The sequence below is a fragment of the Herpailurus yagouaroundi genome, unplaced genomic scaffold (assembly GCF_014898765.1).
Source record: "Herpailurus yagouaroundi ecotype Mexico unplaced genomic scaffold, PumYag 165, whole genome shotgun sequence".
Taxonomy (NCBI): Eukaryota; Metazoa; Chordata; class Mammalia; order Carnivora; family Felidae; genus Herpailurus; species Herpailurus yagouaroundi.
The window spans coordinates 17,507,928-17,515,733 of NW_024412406.1; the positions used below are offsets into that span (position 1 = coordinate 17,507,928).

General features: G+C 40.4%; 1 long non-coding RNA gene and 1 other non-coding gene across 2 annotated transcripts; one reads left to right on the forward strand and one right to left on the reverse strand.

Moving 5' to 3' along the window:
* Positions 1-3,782: 3,782 nt before the first annotated feature.
* LOC121038166 (uncharacterized) lies at positions 3,783-7,777 on the reverse strand. The gene is made up of 2 exons (XR_005794198.1): positions 7,327-7,777; positions 3,783-4,386 (listed from the first exon to the last, which is right to left on the reverse strand). It is a non-coding gene; the product is annotated as an uncharacterized LOC121038166 (long non-coding RNA).
* LOC121038369 (U6 spliceosomal RNA) lies at positions 4,357-4,462 on the forward strand. Its single transcript, XR_005794325.1, has one exon. It is a non-coding gene; the product is annotated as a U6 spliceosomal RNA (small nuclear RNA).
* Positions 7,778-7,806: the final 29 nt, after the last annotated feature.

Sequence of the window (7,806 nt, forward strand, 5' to 3'; positions counted from 1 at the left end):
CAACATTTATTTATTTTTGGGATAGAGAGAGACAGAGCATGAACGGGGGAGGGGCAGAGAGAGAGGGAGACACAGAATCAGAAACAGGCTCCAGGCTCTGAGCCATCAGCCCAGAGCCTGACGCGGGGCTCGAACTCACGGACCGCGAGATCGTGACCTGGCCGAAGTCGGACGCTCAACCGACTGCGCCACCCAGGCGCCCCAATAAATTGCTTTTAATTGCTAGTTATTTCCATTGGAGAACAATCATGAAAAAATGAAAAACAGGTAGAAGAAAAAACTGCTAGAAGCTAAGAGCATAGAAATTAAACTCCTACAATGGAATCTCATAACATTTCCCCAAATAGCAAAATAATAAAAATAAAATAAAAATAACCCAAACCAAACCAAAAAACAGCGCTGTGAGGTACTGAAGGCAAGAAACTGGATCACATAACTACCTGGGGTCTTATTTACTTTTAAACTCTGCAAAGTCAAAGTTCACAGCCTTGGAGGAACCTGTATCTGTTTGACTTTTTAAAAGCAAGTGATGTTAACAATCTGGGGCATAGTGTGGAAAGTCAGACTTAGTTGCAGAAGTCTGTGATAACATAAAATTCAATTTAGAAAAATATAAGCACATTAAGGCAATAAAGAGACAATCTGTATTTGAATTTTAACTGATAACATATGTACTCCTTGGGCTATCCCACTAACCTCCCAAAAATCCAATTTTCACTATAATAATCATTCTCATAGAAAATAGAAAGAAAAACACCATTTGAACAAATTTCAGAATAGTGTAGTGATTAGGCACATGGCTTCAGAGGAAAACAGCTCTGGATTTGAATCTTACTTCTGCTTACTAGCTCTGGACCCAGGCACATTTCCTAACTCCTCAGCCTCAGTTTTCTTACTCGCAAATGTAGTTCCTACTTCACAAGGTGGTTGTGAAGATTAAGTGAGATAAACTTATAGTAATGTACCTACTCATTATGGTAGGCAGAACGATGGCATCCCAAAGACATCACATCCTAGTCCCTGGAACCTGTAAATATGTTACATGACATGGCAAAGAATTAAGTGTGCATGGACAATATGCATGGACTTTGGGGCAATTATTGCAAGTGAATTAAGTCAGACATGAAAAGACAAATACTATATGATCTTACTTATATATGGAATCTAAAACAAACAAAAATGAACTCAGATACAGAGAACAGGTTCGTGGTTGACAGCATCAGGGATTGGGGAGAGGGTAGATGAAATGAGTGAAGGTGGTCACAAGCTACAAGCTTCCATTTATAAAATAAATAAGTCATAAGATGTAATGTACAGCATGGTGACTACAATTAATAATGCTGTATTGTATATTTGAAAGCTGCTAAGAGAGTAGATCTTAAAATTTATCATAACAAGAAAAACGTAACTGTGTGGTGATGGATGTCAACTAGACTTGGAGTGATTATTTAGCAGTCTATCGAATCATGATGCTGTACACTTGAAACTAATGTCATATGTTAATTATATCTCATTTTAAAAAATTAATTTTAAGAAGGTTATATGAAATAAAGATTGCTAATCAGCTGACCTTAAGATAGGAAGAATATCCTGGATTTTCTGAGTGGGTCCCAGATGATCACAAGGGTCCTCAAAAGTGGAAGAAGAAGAAGGCAAAAGAAGAGTTAGAGAAAAAGATGTGACTATGGAAGGATGGTTGGAGAGATACAACATTGCTGGCTTTGAAGGTGGAAAAGGGGGCCTCAAGCCATGGAATGTGGGTGGTCTCTAGAAACTGGAAAAGGCAAGAAAATGGATTCACTCATAGAGCCTGCAAAAGGGTGCATCCCTGCTGACACGTTAATTTTAGCTCAGTGACACTGATGTCAGACTTCAAACCTAGAGGGCTAAAAATGTGGTTTTAAGTCTCTAAATTTGTGGTAATTTGTTACAGCAGCAGATTAAAAAACAAGTTAGATATATAGATACATCAGCAACTCTACCAAAGTTGCAGTGTGAGGGCAAGTGTGGCATATAGAGAATTGTCTCCCTCCCTCACTCCACTTGGTTTTAGAAAACATGCCAACTCACAAACTTTTCCATTTTTATTTTCTTTATATAACTAATTGCAAGAGTTCAATTTACCATGCCACAGGATTATTCTCCAAGCAATCTAAGTGCTGTTGGCTAACAACTTACTTAACCCATTATGGGTCCTTGATGATGGCAGATGACAGTTACAGAATATAAATTTTACCTAAGTACTATCTGGTTTCATATATTTTATTTAATTATTTTTATTTATTATTTTAAAAATTTATCTTATTTTTTTAACTAAATTCTACCACAGCATGGGGCTCAAACTCACAACAACCCCAAGATCAAGAGTCCCATGCTCTACCTATTGAGCCAGCCAGGTACCCCTGGTTTCTTATATTTTTATTTGTGTCTAGACACCTGAGAATATCATACAAATTAGTTGTGAATTAACTATCCCAGAGACTTACAGGAATAGCCCTGTCATCTCCTGAGAGGTGAGCACAGCAGTTGTCAAAGGAGGCAGGCCACACTCACTGAGTCCTTTCTGCCTCTTCTTGGCTTTATCAGAAACACATTATATACATTATCGCCTTTAATCCACATAACCATGCCATCATCATCCCCTTTTTACAGATAAAGGAACAGAAATTCAAAGAGGTGAAATAACCCTACCCAGGTCACATGGCAGGAAAGTGGCAGAGCTGAGTCCATTTGATTTGAAGCCCTGGTGTTTCTAGAGCCTTCAATGTCAATAGGTGGTTCTGGGTGAAAGGCAGCAAGGACCAGGTGTAGAAGTTTACAAACTCAAATGCCTAAAGCACCTGGGAAGCACCTCTAATGGTGAGTGTCAGAAGAGGTGAAAGTGAGGTGATAAATGGCAACTGACCATCAGTCTTTATGAGTGGCAAGAGGTGCATGCCCTCTCTAAATGGAATGGCTGATGGCTGCTACCAGCTGATTGTTGCTATGTGAGCACAAAGCCCCAATTGGCCAGATCCACTAATGTGAAATGGCATAATTCCAAAATGCTAGGAATGAATTGAGATTTTCTTAAAATGCTGTGCAGGCCAAATGAGCCACATCTATCAAGCAAATTTTCCCCATCGGCTACCATTTGAGACCAGTAGTATTAATCCCTAGGACACAGGGAGTGGTCCCTAGTCTTGCTAAAAGAGAAGCTATGGAAAGGATTGAATTAGATTCTGATTGAGCTCACTGAGTGAAGAAATACCCTAATCTAAAGAACAAGGGAGGCTTATTCCAAGGCATTGAGGCACATTAAAGAAGGGAATATGACTCAACTTTTTCACAGAATCTTCTTAAGGAGACCAATAATTGGGGCGCCTGGGTGGCTCAGTTGGTTTAGCGTCGGGCTCTTGATTTCAGCTCGGGTCATGATCCCAGGGTCCTGAGTATGGAACCTGCTTAAGATTTTCTCTCTCCTTCTGTTCCTCTTCCACTTGCACTCACTCTCTCTCTCTCAAATAAAAATAAATAAAAGTCATCTTTTCTTAAAAAAAAAAAGGAGACCAATAATTAAAGCAACTCTAAACACATCAACCCATCTGGGTTTGCTGATACATAAGCACTTTTCGGTGAATCATCATTGATAGATATGCTTATCTGCCATATATCTGTACATGATCATTAGAAGCCAGATTATTTTAATTTTTAAATAGAAAACAGCTTAATAACATGAATCTAATTACATATATATGCAAAAAGCCTGACATATAATATCTGTCGAGTAAGAAGAAATGGCATGACTTTGAAAATATTTATTCAAAATAGTACAATATCAAAAATAAAAACTACACTTAAAATTTGCTGATACATATATTAAGCAGAAAGCTCTGGTTTGAGAAACACAGAAATAGTTGCAGGACACACTGAGGGATGAACTGATGTAGGAGAAATGCAAGTTGTACAATAGATATCATCTTCGCAGAGCTCTGCAGCCATGGTATAGGTATGGAGGAGACAGCCGCATTAAACCGGGGTTAGGAAGGTTGAAGAGAAGGACAATGGAGGAGGTGAAAAGAGCCCAAGTGGGGGCCAAGCCATTTACACTTATTAAGGAAAGGAGGAGGCAACAGACAGAAGGATGAGACCAAGAGCAAGGGGGACTTGAACAGGTATAGAGTGAGGTTAACAAAAACTTACTACACGTTTACACTATTAATAATAGTTTACATTTGAGGTGACTGGATGACTCAGTCAGTTAAGCATCCAATTTCAGCTCAGGTCATGATCTCGTGGTCCATGGGTTCTAGCTCCAAGTTAGGCTCTATGCTGACAGCTTGGAGCCTGGAGCCTGCTTCGGATTCTGTGACTCCTGTGCTCACTTCGGTAGCACGTGTACTAAAACTGGAACAATACAGAGAAGATTAGCCCGCCCCTGTGCAAGGGTGACGTGCAAATTTGGATCCTGTGACTCCCTCTCTCTCTTCCCTTCCCCTGCTCGTGGCCTCTCTCTCTCTCTCAAAAATAAATAAACATTAAAAAATTAAAAAAAAAAGTTTAAATTTTAAAGTACACTATAATTTTTTGGGGTGCCTGGGTGGCTCAGTCGGTTAAGCATCCGACTTCAGCTCAGGTCATGATCTCATGGTTCGTGGGTTCGAGCCCCGCATTGGGCTCTGTGCTGAAAGCTCAGAGCCTGGACCCTGCTTTGGGTTCTGTGTCTCTCTTTCTCTCTGCTGGTGTGCCCTCTCTCTCTCAAAAATAAATTAAAAAAATTTTTTTAAAAATTTAAGTACACTGTAATTTTCAAAGCATTTTTTAAAAGACTATTTTTTAAAGCAGTTTTAGGTTCATAACAACATTGGGTGGAAAGTGTAGAGGTCTTATATAACCCGTCCCCACACATGCACAACCTGCCCCATCAGAGTGGTACATTCATTATCATGGATGAACCTACATTGACACATCATTATCATCAAAGTCTATGGTTTACATTAGGGTTCACTCTTGTTGCATATTCTGTGGACTTGGACAAATGTATAATAACATGTTTTCACCATTACAGTATCCTACAAAACAGTTTCATTGCCCTGAAATCCTTTGAGCTCTGCCTATTCATCCCTCCCTTCCTCCCAACCCCTGGAAACCACTGATCTTTTAACTATCTCCATAGTTTTGCCTTTTTCAGATTGTCATATGGCTGGAATCATATGGCTTCTTTTACTTAGTGACATGCATTAAAGTCCCCTCCCCCCAATCTTTTCATGGTTTAATAGCTCATTTGTTTTTAGAATTAAATAATTTTCTATTGAGGGGTGCCTGGGTGGCTCAGTTGGTTGAGCGTCCGACTCTTGATTTTGGCTCAGGTCATGATCCCAGAGTCATTGGATCAACTCCCACATCGGGCTCTGTGCTGAGCATGGAGCCTGCTTAAGTTTCTCTCTCTTTCCCTCTCTCTCTCTCTCTCTCCCCCTCTGCCCCTCTCCCCTGCTCACACACTCTCTTTATCTAAAATAAAAATTAATTTTTATTGTCTGTATGTACTACAGTTTGTCCATTCACCAACTGAAAAACATCCTGGCTGCTTCCAAGTTTGCGCAGTTATGAACAAAGCTGTTATAAATTCCATGTTCAGATTTGTGTGTGTGAACAATACATTTTAACCTTCATAGTCTGAATATAGAACAAGTGTTCTAAGTCAAATCCTAACCAGTCAAATATAACTGGTAGAGTTTATCCTTTGAATATCCTTTGAAACAACAGACAATATGTTACTATGTTAGGAATGAAAAATTCTAAATTGATTTCAACTCATGTTTTGAGGAATGAACTCTCTGTTTTGTCATTTCCCCCCATCTTGTCTCTGCTTCACCCCTTCCCAACCTGGAACACAGCATGATACAGTGGATCAGTGGATGGTGTAGCCAGGACTTTTGTGTTTGTTTCTGTTTGACTATTTGAAGCTCTGACGCTTATGAGCAATGTGACTTGCAGCAAGTTAGTCAACATCTTTGGGCCTCTTCTGCCTCATCTGTAAAGCAGGGGTTTTTAATAGTGCCTACCTCATGGATGAAATGAGTTTATGTCAATAAACTCTTAGAATAATTACCTGGCACATAAGTGTTTGTCAAATAAAATGAAATATATGTACGTGGATCTCTTGTATGAATGATGGTCTCCCAGGCTTATATACAATTCTGAATTGTGCTGTTGAGTCAAACTGTCAGGTCTGCAATTTGTTTTTATCCTACTTACAAGCCAACAAGTTAACCTTTACTGTTTTACAGATGCTGAAAGAAGACATGGAATATCTGAGGAAGAGGGGGAAAAAACTTTTATAAAAGTTTATTTATTTATTTTGAGAGAGAAAGGAGAGAGAGAGAAAGAGAGAGAGAGCAGGGTCGGGCAGAGAGAAAGAGAGAGAGAATCCCCAGGCAGGGCTTGAACTCATGAACTGTAAGATCATGACCTGAGCTGAAACCAAGAGTTGACGTTCAACAGACTGAGCCACCTAGGCAAAAAAAATTTTTTACCCACAGCACAGCATAAACAGCATGAATTGTTTACATTAACTCCTCTTGCCTCAAGTCCCACAGGTGTGATACTAAGAGCCCCAGATAGATGCCACATGTGCAGTGGGTTTGTGTTCATTGGGGGTAACAGTGAGCTTGGGGAGCCCATTGCTTTTCTAGCAAGCAACAAGCTAAGCCAGCTTCTCTTTCCCAGAGGGAGAGGTTACTTCATTCCTCAAGACTGCTTGATGTAGGCGATCCTGGCTGGGTCAGTCAGTAGGGCCTGCTACTCTTGATCTCAGGGTTGTAAGTTCAAGCCCCAAGTTGGGAGTAGACATAAGTTTTTTAAAAAGGGCAAGAAACCTGGGTAGCTCAGTTGGTTAAATGTCCAACTCTTGGTTTCAGCTCCAGTCATGATCTCACAGTTGTGAGATCAAACCCCACATCAGGCACCGGGCTGGGTGTGGAGACTTCTTGGGGTTCTTTTTCTCCCTCTCTCTCTCTCTCTGCCCTTCCCCTGTTCTCTGTCTCAAAATAAATAAATAAACTTAAAAAAAAAAAGGACTGGGGTGCCGATTTCATCTCAGGTCATGATCTCCTGGTTCATGAGTTCGAGCCCCAAATTGGGCTCTGTGCTGACAGCTCGGAGCCTGGAGCCTGCTTTGGATTCTGTGTCTCCCTCTCTCCTCCCCTCCCCTCTCTGAAAAATAAGTAAACATTTAAAAAAATTAAAAAGAAAAAAAGATTGCTTGCTGTAAACACCACCATGAGAAATGGCTTGCATAAAGTGATATGGTAGAAGGCCTCTACAATGGCCCATAAGGATTCTTACCTTCTGGTATTCACTCCTTGGTGTAATCACCTCCAGTTGACTGTGGGCTAGAGCTACTGACTCACTTCTAACTAATTTAATACAGCACAAATGACAGGATATTGCTTCTGACATGAGGTTATAAAAAGACCGTAGCTTCTGTCTTGGGCACCTTCTCATGTTCTCTCTCACTCATTGCGAGGGTAGACAGCATGTTGTGAGCTGCCTTATGGAGAGACCTGCATGGCAAGGAAAGGATGTCTTTGGCCACAGTAAGAACCTGAGGCCTACCAACAACTCTGTTGAATGAGCTTGGAAGAAGAATCTCCCTTATTCAAGACTGGGGATGACTGCACCCTGGCCAACACCTTGACCTGGAACCAGGGGCACCTAGCTAAGCTATGCCCAGATTCCTAATCAAAAGAAACTGTCAAAAAAAAAAAAAGTTTGTTTTTTAAGCCTCTACATTTTGGAATAATCGGTTATGTAGTAATAGATATG